Source organism: Anguilla rostrata, chromosome 4 (genome assembly GCF_018555375.3).
Source record: "Anguilla rostrata isolate EN2019 chromosome 4, ASM1855537v3, whole genome shotgun sequence".
In the NCBI taxonomy this organism is placed as follows: Eukaryota; Metazoa; Chordata; class Actinopteri; order Anguilliformes; family Anguillidae; genus Anguilla; species Anguilla rostrata.
Window position 1 is genome coordinate 6,547,884 of NC_057936.1, and position 14,256 is coordinate 6,562,139.

General features: G+C 45.3%; 1 protein-coding gene across 10 annotated transcripts in view; it reads right to left on the minus strand.

Annotated features, from left to right (window-relative positions):
• Positions 1 to 11,743, minus strand: part of tcf3b (transcription factor 3b) — a 52,267-nt gene extending 40,524 nt beyond the window's left edge. For 5 of the 10 annotated variants that reach the window (XM_064330297.1, XM_064330299.1, XM_064330296.1 and 2 more), the window contains exon 1: positions 11,173 to 11,743. The gene's annotated coding sequence lies outside the window, so the exon portion shown is untranslated. Of the gene's footprint in view, positions 1 to 9,398; positions 10,277 to 11,172 lie in introns of those variants that run through there. The other 5 variants (XM_064330298.1, XM_064330300.1, XM_064330293.1 and 2 more) reach the window with 2 other exon arrangements.
• Positions 11,744 to 14,256: the final 2,513 nt, after the last annotated feature.

Sequence of the window (14,256 nt, forward strand, 5' to 3'; positions counted from 1 at the left end):
GCACACGAAGTCCCAACACACCGCAGGTGAGGAACGCTGCTCCAGCACACGAGTTACCCAACACACCGGCAGGTGTAGGAACGCTGCTCGAGCACACGCGTCTTACCCAACACACCGGCAGGTGTAGGAACGCTGCTCCAGCACACGAGTTACCCAACACACCGGCAGGTGTAGGAACGCTGCTCCAGCACACGAGTTACCCAACACACCGGCAGGTGTAGGAACGCTGCTCCAGCACACGAGTTACCCAACACACCGGCAGGTGTAGGAACACTGCTCAGCACGTTACCCAACAACCGCAGGTGTACCTGCGCACACAGTTACCCAACACACCGGCAGGTGTAGGAACCTGCTCCAGACACGATTACCACAACCGCAGGTGCAGGAACGCTGCTCGAGCACACGGTTACCCAACACACCGGCAGGTGTAGGAACGCTGCTCGACCGCACGCATCTGACCCAACACACCTGCAGGCGTAGGAACGCTGCTAGCACATCGGACAGCAGATTACCACACACTTGACAGGTTGTACCTTAACAGCTGTACTACAAGCAGTGAGGTTAGACCTTGCTCAGTACAACGCAGTTACCCAACTCACCTGCAGGTTAGCAACCAGCCTCCCCGTCTAATCTCCTGCACACACGTCTACCCAACACACCGCAGGTGTAGGAACCTGCTCAGCACACAGTCTACCCAACACACCGAAAGTGCAGGAACGCTGCTCGAACACACATTACCCAACACACCGGCAGGTGTAGGAACGCTGCCCAAACACGCACATCTGACTCACACACCGGCAGGTGTAGGAACGCTGCTCGAACACACACATCTGACCCAACACACCGGCAGGTGTAGGAACGCTGCCCAAACACGCACATCTGACTCACACACCGGCAGGTGCAGGAACGCTGGGAGCGCCGGGCGTGTAGATTAACACACCTGCAGTGCGCCGAGCGCCTCGTGATGAACTTTGACCTCGCCTTTCCCAACCCAACCGCAGCTGCAGCGGCAGAAACACAGCCGCCTGTGACCCGCGATCATAATCCCCCTCATCACACGCTTACGCGTCCGCGCAGGGGAGCGGAGCTCTTAATGAAACTTTATCACACATTAAATACCGATTTCGCTGGCTTAACGCGAGGCTTAGCAGACCGGTGCCTGCGCCACAGTCTCTGACAGTCACCTCCTCGGAAGAAATTCGGGTGAGCGACTGAAAGGTGCCGACACCCTCGGAGTTCCCCGAGCAACTCACAGCTACACCGCGTCCCCAATTAATGCAGCCGATAAACAGCTTTTTTGGAAACGACAGCTTTTTCCAGCTTGCTTTCTCGGCTCATTGTGGTCCTGTCATGGCTGTAAAACATTCCGAAATAACCAGGCTGAGTTTGGCAGCGCAGCAGCCAATCGTGAAACATGCTCTCAGTCAAACACAAGGCCTCGGCAAGAGCTGTCAAAAGTAAAGTTGCGCAATGTTTTTGGTAAAAAAATTAAACATTAAATTCACCCTACGCTCAAGCTTTGAGAGTGAGGATCCATTCAGCACAGTACTACCCAAATGTCCCTCTTTGACAAATATATTTTGAGGTTGGGAAACTCCTATAATGTAGTTTATCGATTGCCCAACAATGAACCTCCTAATGCCAGGAGATCAAAAAATCAACCAAGATCAGTTCCACATAAAATGGCCCCATCCCAAATGCTTGTGCTCAAATAAATAACCTTTCCAGTAACAGGAGCCTTCACTTTTCAAACGTCCATACAAAACAAGACAAAATTAATCCGCCATTCCAAAAGAATTTGGACTGTCTAAGCATGAAGCACCCAATTCACAGAATGTGGCATAAGGCACAGGCAGGCCCATCTGCATCAGCATTTTTCCGGTACGATTTCCGACATCGTCCGAACGCCACCAATCAGCCGCTCGGCGAATGCCCGCCCGCGATTGGTCCACTCGGGCGACGTTCGGCACCGGGAAAACGCAACGCAGCGCAACGCTCCGGCGGCACAAAGAAAGCGTTTCCGCACTCAACGTGGGAACAGCACAGCACAGCCCACACAATCCCCCGCACCCACAGCACGACTCCGCACACCACCCCCCCCCCCACCCCCGACAAGTGAAACTAAAGCCGCAGTTCAGCTCCAAAACCATATGCTGGCACTTGTACTCTAACGGAGCGTCGGAGAAAGCAAAAAAAAAAAAGCACCCGACCGAACTCACGCTAATGCAAAAAAAAACCCCACACAAAAAAACCCCAAAAAACAGGATAATGAAAAAAAAAAAAAAAAAAAAAACCACACACACAAAAAAAAAACCCCAAAAAACAGCGCTGCGCCAGCAGGCCCAGGCTGAGCCGCGGTGTCGGCGACGGCTCCAGGGTCACGGTCAGGTGGCACTTCCTCACAGCGCCCCCCGAGGCGCGGCCTCTCCTCCCGCGCAGCCCGCCAGAATTAGCAACGGCTAATGCATTCTGGCTTCCGCCCCTGCGCGGCACCGGACTGCAGCACATTCGCCCCAGACCGCGTAATGCGCTGGAATATTTTTAAACACGTCCGTTTATGGCCGCCATTAATCTCGCCAAAATATACCAGGGATTAATTATCCTGACAGCTTGATACTTTTATTAATGCGGAGTAAATATTTCAGATGAGTAACTGTACACAGACCTGTGTAAACTGTTTACGGTTTAAAACCATAAAAAGAAACAATTCTCTTTATATAAACTTGGCCCAGCAGCTCGATCCCTCATTTATAGAATGTATTACTGAAATGTACACAAGCTAAAGCTAAATTTATATACTGGCGCGCACACACACACACGCAACTGCACACATTCATGTAGCCGGCCATAAAAATTCAATAAAAAGTGGAACTTGGCTGAGTACGTACCTTGACACTGAACTGATGTCAACACACGCAAGAATGCAAAGACATTAACAAGAAACCACAAAAACATTTTAAACCAGGCTGTCTTTGGGAAGATTCCGTGTTGGGAACACAGGTGAATGAAACACGCTATGGGAAGGTAGGAGATTTGTGTGTGGTAAAATGGGAAAAATTATATTCCAATGTTTTCTGTTGAGGACACAGGCACCCCACACACTGAACAGGTTTGTTTGTTTTACAAATTTTAAAAAATTGCACTAGCTGCACTGCTACACAGCTAAAGAATACCAGAATCATAATCCATACAGCCTATATTTAACAGTGCTCAATAAAACAAATCCATCAGTTTAAAGCAGTTAAGTTGAGGGCAACCTGATTGATAAAATTCTGTCCCACCCGCACGCAGCGTCAGGTCGAGGACAGCATTCGTTCACTGAGGAGTAGCCTATAATTATGGTCAGCAAACCGGGAGGAAAAAAAAAAGATTATAAATTATGGGCTGCGTCTATACGCTCTCACGCACGTGAAACGCCGCCACGACGACGGAATGCTGGACGTCAATCGAGGCGAGATCAGTCAACCTGCCGATGAGGCGGGCGTATCGGGGCCGGCGTGACCCCGGCGTGACCCCTGGCGTGACCCCGCTGGATTGGACAGGGCGCCCGCGCCCCGCCCACACGTGATTTATAGCCTTGTTTGTTGAAGGTGAGGGTTTCTCACTGAGAGTCAGACCCTGTTCTCCCCGTACTCAGAACAAACCCTTTCTGCCGGCGAGCGCAGCGCAGTGTTTAAGTGCAATTTAACTCCACAATAGATCACAGGGGCTGTCCAACAGGGCCGAAACCCACTCCCTCAGAGTACAGTAACTCTCAGAGTTGACTTAACACTGACCATTATATAATGCGGTCCTTACAGAAAGGGTAGTTTATTTTTTTTTAAAGATCATACTACATGACCATTGCTGACTTCTTCATCAGCTAAAGCAGTATTATTTTGCTTGACGAGGAAGATCTTTTCATTACATTACATTACATTATAGGCATTTAGCTGACGCTCTTATCCAGAGCGACTTACAACAGTGTAACCAAACTCAGGATCAAGTCCACTTAAGTCCATTGAATAAAATGCAGATAAAAAGCCTTTACTATAGTAGCATACAGTAAGGAGAAACAAGATAGTCTGAACCAAAAATTTTTTTTTTTTTTTTTTTTTTTTTTTTAAATAGTTATGGGAGAGGGTTTAGGGAAGAGGAGAGAGGTATACAGAGAAGAGGTGCGTCTTGAGTTTCCGTTTGAAGGTGCTCAGACACTCTGCTGTTCTGACCTCCACTGGAAGATCGTTCCACCATCGTGGGGCCAGAACTGCAAAGAGTCGAGACCTTGTTGCTGCTCGTGTAGGGGGAGGAATCAGCCGCCCTGTAGTAGCCGATCGGAGCGATCTGGCCGGAGCGATCGGAGCGACCTGGCCGGCTTGTTTTCAGCCGAATTATTCTGGCAGGATTATTAAAGTACTAATAATAATCTTTTTTAAACTTACCAAAAAATACTCTGTTACATAGCGGTGCTATTGAGCCTCCGTTAGCCAGGTTCTTACTCAAGCGTGGCTTTGACCGGCACTCATACTTCTGGGGATAATGCTGCACTGAACAAATTTGCAACACTTAAGGCCGAATACACACGTATCCAAAGATCATCCAGCTTGAAAATATGCTGTTCAAAAAAAAATACGACCGGAGGAAAAACAGCACAGCCTGGGAGGGAAAATAAAATAAAATGATAAAAAGTCCCCAATGTGACAGATTTTCTGGGACTGTCCCTCCGTGTTCTGCGCTCGCTACGACTCCACAGAAGTAATTTACCGATGAAAAACCGCAAAACCGCGCTCCCCTCACATCTGGACTGATGAGCCCAATAACGAGAAGACAAAAACAAAAAAACAAAAAGTGTGTGTGTGGGGGGGGGGGGGTGCCCTTAAAACCCCAGTCACTGCAATGGAGCCAGAGAGAGAAGGCCATAACTGCCCCCCCTCTGCTCCTCTCTTCAGGGCTCTACTACGCTAACCATCCCCCCCCAGTACCCAAGAGCGCGTGCTCCCGAGTTGAAAAATTTAGGAGCACGCTAACACATCCTCAGTGAGTAGATGTGCTCCTAAATGATAATCCAGTCAGCACACCCTGATATTCAGGAGCAAATGCCACTAAAACAGGAGGCACAGTAGAGCCCTGGTCTTCCAAGCATCCAGAACAGAGCTGCCCCCTCCACCTTCGGGCAGGTACAGCTTGATTTAGACGGGCGTGTGGAGCACCTGCTGCAGCGCCGGCGAGGACATCTCAGTCCCGCTGCATTACCCCGTCATGAGTAAGGAGTCAACGGCCAATCGGATTTCACTCCACCCCCCCCCCCCCCGCTCTCTCTGTGACATGTGCTGAGTTACTCTGCCACATGCCAGGCTAACAGTGAAAAAGAAAAAAAACGAAACAAAAAAAAGTGAAGAAATAAAATAAACCACCAGCTGAAAGAGAAACTGACGAGCACCACGGTGGTTCGGGTGAAGGCTGAAGAGGGCTGCAGCAGACGCAGTCGCGCAGAACATTTTCCCAAAAACGAGTTTCACGGAGCGCGACCAAATGCTTGCAATAGTTGGCATTTAGCCCTGATTATATCAGACTGCACAAGAAACTCAGCACCTAAATACCTTTAAATTTCCTCAAAAGGATTTGAGTTTTACGACTAAGAAGAACTGAGTTTAAGAGCACTAGCATCTACATTACAAAAAATAAAAAATAAAAAATAACACAACCTACATAATCACTCCTCATTCAACACAGTTTGGTGTCACACAGCGGCAAGTTGCTCCCACTGTCTGCTTACGGCAACATGGCATGGAACACGACCATACTCAGCACAAAACTAGAGGCCAATTCTGACCCCCGACATCACAACTGACCCCCCCCCCCCCACCGAAAGAAGCAGCAGAAACCTGAGGACTGACAAAGCTGAGGGCGATTAATATTCACCAAATACAAACTCAACGAGCGATGTGAACCAGGCCATGAACACTATGGCATGAACAAATCCTGATTCGCCTACCAATGAAATGTATCAATCAATCAATCAATCAAATTTTATTTGTATAGCGTATTTTACAGCAGTTGTCACATTACGCTTTACAGACAACCTTGGCCTAAACCCCCACAGGAGCAAGCCTAAGGCAGCAATGGCAAGGAAAAAACTCCCTGTGGCAGACGGGAAGAAACCTCGGAAAGGAACCAGGCTCAAGGGGGGAACCCATCCTCCTCTGGTCGGCTCAGGGTGCCGACTGGGGACCAACATGGTCAGTCAGATTTAGCAACAGGCTAAAACAACTGGAGTTATGCAGACCCCCAAACGCCGAGCCAGCAAGTTCACAGAGCATGCTAACCACCGTTAGCCCTCGTCGCCATACTTAGGACCCGAGACGGGCAGATTAACAAGGATGAAAGAGAGAAAATTAGCGCTCCCAAAATGTATCGCCTCAAGTTGCGGCACTTGTTGCTCATGACAAGTCTGATAACCTGGATGCACCAACAAGAGACGAGGGGCTCTACAGAGCCCGAGTAGCTACATGCAATGACAGCGTTGGACAAAAAAAAAAATGAAGAAACGGCTAATCAGATGCCCGACTGCCTGTGACATCACTCTGGCTGCGCAGTCCTGCAGCATGACAGGTCAGACGGCTCAGCTGGCAGCCTTTGCAGAGGGGAAAGAACTGGCTGGCTGACCTCATACGTTCCAGAGACGGCGAGCGGTAGTGCTGGCCCTGGCCTCTCTCAACGCTGATCACGGATGTTGCAACAATGGGAAAAAAAACACAATGTCGCCGCGCTCCAAATTAGGCACAAAACAGGGAAACTGTGTGCGTGCGCTCACGTGAGCCTACATGCACGCACGCCAGTTGCCAAACTAAACTAAAACTAAAACTAAACTACTCAATGCCGCAGAAGATGCTAGAGAAACCAGCTAGCCAGAAAGGACAAGTGTGGATAAGAACTAGAGCCAGGGTTGCAAATACCACCAGGGCACTACAGTGCTCCCATTTTAGGAGCGTTTGCTCCTAAAAAAAAAAAATAACGTGAGCCGAAAGGAAAAATAATTTAGAAGCACATCTGCTAATTGGGATGCAGCAGTGTGCTCCTAAATTTTTCAACTTAGGAGCACGAGCCCCTTGGAACAAGTGTTAGCATAAAGCCCAGACCACTCGGCCTGTTTGATACGGACCTAAAAGCAAACAATTTCAATTTAAGCATCAGTACTTGTGCTTTTCTATAACAATAAAATGTAAGGCTTTCACATCAGGCCACCCTTTCCACCCTTTCCCAGACCCAAGCGAGAATTTGGTTTCTTTTTATTTCTTAATTTAATTAATATGTGGCTTTGCATGCTAGTTAAGGCACGTTCTTCATTTGAAATAATTATTCAAATCGTAATGTCAGTTTTTTTTTAAAAACCTATTTTTTGTCATTTACTTTGAAAACTAAAAATATCGCTGCTTCTCATTTCGGCAACTACAGTGTCACGACACGGTGCAAATGTCCATCGTAGTTTCACGCAGTCCTCACGACGGCCAGGACCTGCGAGATTGCTTTCACCCGTGTGTTTACAAGCAGTGTGGCACGAGCACGCATCATCGCCCCCCCCACCCTCAGCTCACTAAAGCAGCGCACACACACAGCTTCAGCTGCATGGCTGCCATAGGCTACATCAGAGGGAGACACTAAGGGACGCACAGCGGAATACACGAAAACAGAAGCAGTGTCCCAGGTGTGTGTGTGCGTGTGTTTGTGTGTAGGAGCACGTGCATGTGTGTTTGGGGGGGGGGGGAATGTGAACTGAACAACATTCTGCTGATTAGACGCAACTGCATGTATTACGACGCAAATTTAAAGCAAAACAATAGTGTAGACAAATCCAACAATGCCAATGCGAAATAACACTGAAATAAATTAAACCTTTTCTTCCGATGGTCAAATTCATCAGTTTGGTCAGTCACACAATTTTTTATAGATTTTTTTTTTCCAACTGGTCAAAAGAAATGTGGAAAACATATGCTTCTTTGGCAAAGAACCCAGACATCTTAAACATAGCCCATTCAAATCTCCACATGCAGTTTTGGTGCATATGCAAGTTTGTTTTGCTTGCATCGGGTTATATCCGCAATAATTGTGATGCATTTATAAAACATCTGATTATAACTTGCCATCACCAAATAACACACCAAAGTACAAAAATCACACGCACAGTGTGGTATTAAGCCTAGCTGCATTGCATTCTAACTTCCACAATAAGCAATGTATGCACACCAAAAAAACAAACAAACAAAAAAAAAACACTTCATTGTGCAAATTGTTGAGGAGGAAGTTAAACCATTCACGCACATTCGGCTACCCATGTTCCTAATGACACATTCCCAACAACAAAGCACTGACACATCCCGAACACCTCGGCTATTTTTGCTAAGAATCTCCATCTAATGTATTTACAATTGCATGGCTGTTTCCTGCCATTGTGCTCGCAGTCTAATAGGTTTTCAAGTGCTAAGCACTGTTTTTGAAAAGCTTTGAAACTTCTAACCCCAGGGTGCTAATGGCTGCAGCGAAACCTGTCATTACTCAATAAACAAATGTCACTTTCAGGAAATCTGGTCAGATTACATGAAAAAGAGCCCTAAAATGACAGGGTATTGACAATTCGCACTCCACAGGTCCAATTTTGTGTGTATGCAGCGAGCTGCAGTCCGCACCAATATAACATTAAACCGTACAATTTATACTGCCGTAATGACACGAACAAACTGTGGCAAGGGAAAAACACTTCAGCTCCAACAGGTGGTGTACTTTAACAGGTAATTCTGTACTGGAGCCAACTATCACAAGCACCGCCAAGGCCAAGGGGCAGGGTGTTCACTATCAAAATCAACACCCCAAGCACTTCCACGACAAACTACATCAAAATAGGAATGCAATGTCAACAGTATGCAACCAAACCGATTTGGTTTCAACACAGTAATCACATTGTTTTTTTTCCCCCTCCTACCAGCCAATTGGTTGATGCTCATTAGGTCCTTATCGACTATGACAAAGTTTAGAAAAGGAAATACAATTGCGTTATTTAGATTTTAAGAGGACCACGTGAGTTTTATAATCAGATGGCACAGGACTACAAAGGGACAGAACATAGGAACATAATAAAAGCGATATACACATAGGCCATCAAATTGGTCTTTTCAAAATGCATTTTCACGACTGTACACACTTACTGTCAGTAAAGTCAAGAGATGGCCAATAAAATGTTCTCAAACTATGCAGTGATACGTTGCATTTTAAAATGAAAATGGCCTACTTGTGAAAATATGGCAAACATATGTAGCCTAACTTACGCTCGACACTGCTGTAACTAAGGTACACGGATAGATCTCGATTAGACTTTGCCAAGTCATGTAGACAGCAACAACATGAGCTGTAAACACAAAACTTACCGTTTCTGCCAACCGTAGGGAACATTGGCGTTTTATCAGCTACAAGCTAGGCTACTCTGTCCCGAAGATATATATACATAAATAGACACATTTCACGATTCAAAACGCCATACTTTGTAGCCAACGAAACATACGTTTAGAGCAACCATCCACTACGGCATTTACCACATTTGCAAACCCGTGTGAGGACCTGTAAACCAGTGGTCCTTACGATTATAAAATATTCATGCCAAAACTTGGATGGTTTAACGTTAATACAGTTGGCCTTGTCGTTCGATACGTTTCAGCTGGCAAACCACAGGCCGAATATCGCGACTTCACACTTCGGACAAAAAGTAGTCTTGCTCCATCTCCCATTAAACATTTACTGTAGTTACACAGACAGTCATGCGCCCTAGCAGTCAACCGATAACAGCCAGATCCATTATAGTTTCCATTTTATACTGCAAGGTGCAACAGTTGTCCCAACATAAAGGAAATTGAATATTTAGCAGGGGTACAAGTAGGCAAGCTCGAAACTCAGAGAACTAGTTTCATACTAGTATTAAGTACATCTATCCATATTTCCTCAAACCCATATCCTTAAGCAATGCTTTCCCAGCCTTGTTCTCTTTATTTTGCCTAGTCAGGCTCCCAGACTGAACCCATGTAAATATTTATTCCAAGCTGTAAACGAGTTCACCTCCATTGGCCATGCCCAAGGGTAACAACTATAGATATGCCGTCCAGCTGCAAGCCAACGGACACTGGGTTGATACTTCCATGCACGTCAAGTTACATCACTTCAAAATAAAACTACTTTATTGATCAATTTAACCCCGTCAGTGGACGTCGTGAATGACTTCCACAGACTATGCTCTGCGCACAAAGAGCCTGGCCTTTCGGAAATGAGGTTTAGGATAATCCAAATACATTCCGAAGTTAGTTGTAACTAGTTACCCGTTTACGGCTACAAATGTTCGTAATATAACCATATTTAAGTGTTCAAGACACAAACAAAAACTTCACATACGCATAATTTTACGTTAAGGGGTCGCAATTGAGGAGGGATGTGTTTTTTTTTTTTGGTGGTGGTGGTGGGGTAGGGGGGGAGCTGGGGGCTGTAACAAGGAATGCCGTGACAAATATGCAATAAACACTGTAGCATTACTAATTGAGACTACTGACCACTAACACAACTATTTTGACCACGAATATTTGGGGAAAAGCACACACAGCGAAATATTTAGAAACACGTTAAATAACCGGCAAAATAGGACTTGCCCTTCACCACAAACGGGACAGAGAAAAAGACAATTCAGTGTCCCAAATTCCCAAATTCGACTATGCTTTCTTCCTCTTGAGTTAGTTAACTAGCCAATGTTACCATACGTCCAAATGAACAGGTTGAAACTAGCGAAGAAGAAATATTTATCCAATTACACTGCCTAGAACCGGTCATAAATTCAGTTAAGTCAACTTCGGTGGTACTTTAAAACTTGTCAAGAACTGAACAAAGGAGTGATATCCCCACGGTAAGACTTGCTACGGGGACGACATCACTCGTACACAAATACTCAAAACCCGCACAAAAGACAAAAAACTTAATATGCCCATTTTATATGACCCCCATTCCCAAAACTTTTTTTGTTTTTATTTTTGTTTATTTGTCTATATTTCTTTTTTTGTTGAAAAGTTTAACATTCACAATAAACGAGTATACATCCCCGTATAACTTTAACTAGCCACTTACACTCCATCCAAAAATAAAACATGCATGCACTGGAGAAATTACCTTTTTCTTCTCAAATGTCTAGCATCCAGCAGTGAAGATAGCTAGCTAGCTAGACGAAACCCCGTTGGAAAAAAATAACATAAAACTTCAAGAGAATTTCACACCACAGCGCCTCTTCAAAAGCACTGGGTTTCGGAGCCACGATATCTTCCTTTCTTCTGATTTTACCTTGGTTAGTACAGCAATCCACGTCATTAAATTTAGGTTCCCTTTTCACATCCAAACTCTACAACTCTCGCGTCTCCTTTTTTTGTTGCTACAATTGAGACCGTTTCATCCTTCGAGTAGACATCTTAACAACCTCCATCCACATTGTCAACCCCAAAACCGTATCCCTCCGCATGAAATAGGGACCTCAATCCTAGCGGTGTCCAATTTCAAACGCCCAACAATAAGCTTGGACTTTGTCACTGAAGTCCCAGAAACCAGAAAAATATTACAAATACGATTTACTCATCAGACTAGAATGGCGATTTTAAGCCTTTTGAGTCTCGCTGTATTTTATTAATAAATGTGATCTTGGGAACTACGCCTGTGAGCGGAAGAGAACAACAGCAAAGTTGGCTGCAACAAGCGGGAGCAGCACGAGATGGAATGATCAACCCGCAGGGGCTCGGCCAATAGGATGACACACAGTCTTGATTAGCAGATAATATAGCCAGTAGTCGATCGAGTCTAAACGCAGAACCAGCCCCCTTCTCCATGCTCCCTCTCCCTGCGTGCTCATTGAGGCTGGCTGAAGGGGGCTTGAGCAGCACTGAACGTCTGACATCATTGTAATATTATGGTTAACATTCCCTCCCGTTTCACTCATCGGACATTTTTCGCACACAGGGAAAGTTGGGCAAATAGACATAACACTGCCTACTATTTTGTGAGGTGTTATTAAACATTTCTATAAGAAGTACCCTTAGCAACACAACAGGAACGGTAACAAGACGACCGTCTGCTTCTGATTTTTAATACGCGTAAACTGAAGTACTTATTCATTTTAGTACCGAGTCGTACACTCATCATATAGGCCACCTAGCTAGCACGTGATTTTTTTGCGTGCCGTTGACTGAAATTCATCGTCAGAGCTTCAAAATCTAATGAGGTCATAGTCTGAGCAGAGGAAAGTAGAAAGTATTTACATTTATTTATTTCACTTTTTGGCTAAATTTCAGTATGCACTTTTGTTGTGTAGAATAACTTGTATTGCGGTATAAATGGTAGCTTCAACCTAGCGAGAAAGTACACAATCAGTCATACATTTTCAACATGTTAACGCATTCTTTTTAAAAGCTACGAATTAATCTTTATACTCCAGTCCTGCATTTCACAGCATACGTCTCATTTGACCTATACCACGGGGACAAAAGGTTATTTACTTTAAACAATAATTTTATTTCTCCACAGTTTCCGGAGCTGAGAAATTTCAGATTCAGTCAACATTGGATTACATCGAATCTAGCAATTTATTGTTACCATAGCAACTTTGAGTTGCTATGGGTTTTATATATATATATATCGCGGTGTGTTGCGCACTGTTGCGTGGTGTGCGCGCGCGCTGTGGTTTACTCAGAGCATTAAAGTAAACTCCATCTTGCTTCCTTTTTCACTCTAAAAAATGACGTGAACCAAAAAATAAATAGCTTCTGGTCTCACTGTGACTGATTCATAGACCAAGGGTGGGGAGGAGGGAGAGAGAGGTGCGGGATCATAGAGTGCGGGGGATCATAACAGAATTGTGTGTGGGGGAGGGGAGAGGAGGATCGGCAACATTGGGAGTAGGGGAAGTAGGGAAGAGAAAGAGAATGAAAGTAGACGCTGAATGCAGTTTCAGTAGTTTAGTCTGAACAGTCACTGGGTACGGCACACAGCAGAGAAGCATTAACACTCGTAATCTAAACGATATCATGACCTAATATGTGATAGAACGTATTACGTTTATTTGGTTATCTTGCCGTGTTATCGCTGTTCCTTTAACTGACTTCAGGATCACGTGCGTTTATTCATGGAAATCTTGTGTGTTCCCACGACATAAACGCAGACAGTTTCCTTGCCAATTCAAAAGGTGCTGTGCCTTTATTATTTACACTGCACAAATACGTTATTTCGTGAGAACGGTATTCTGCATAATAATCAGCTTCATGAATGTTAACCCAATGCCACATCCTCTTTTTTCGTATATATATAAAAAATATATTGCTGCTTGTCTCCTAACCTTTTGCCCTGATCTGTTTAAAAATTTCTCTTTCATGCCCTTTAAGCACATTAGGGTTGGATGCATCTGACTTTTCAGGTTGGCTGCTTCCTCCTGCTGAGCAGGGAGGTCTCAGATTGACCTATAAGGCCCCTGGGTGGTCATCTCCTAGTGCATTACCCGTCTCTCCCTCCAGCACCAATCGCAAAGGCAAGGAGGTGTAGATACCTGTAATTCCTTGCAGTATGATGTGTTTCATTCAACCACCAAAATCGACGCTCAGTTCCCTGCTGTCCAGTTATGCTGTTTCACGCAGTTGTTCAGTTGCATTGTTGCTGTGAGGTTTTGCCATATTTAAAGGAGACCCCTTTTTTTCCAATAAAACAATTCAACCATTAAAATGTACTTCTGGCATCACAAAGCAAATTAGTAATAATTAGCTCCCAGGCAGAGTATAGAATAATGTATGTGTCTTCTTATTTTCTTATTTAATTCTGTTGTTACAGTCATACATGTAAAAGTTAACTATGCATGACCCGGCTCTGTTTGCGTATGATAACACAGCCCTGGTTACAGTCATAGAGGGGAAGTTTCACGAATGGGTGGCGCTGGGGAGATTGGCCATGGCTTTCAGGGGTTCGCATAACGCCCCGTTATTCAGCGCGTGAGAACCTTTGGGGGTCCGCTGGGCGTCCGAGAGGAACGGAGCCAGGGTTCGGAGAGGCCTGAGAGAGAGAGACACCACGAGGAAGAGGAACAGCGGCCGAAACATGACAGGGAGAAGAGCTGCTCAATACTACCAGTGGCGTAGGTTTCGTTTGAACATTGGCGGGGGGCGGGGCACCTTAAGCGGGGTCTGGGAGTCCTCCCCCAGGAAACTTTGAGCGTCAAACATTTCA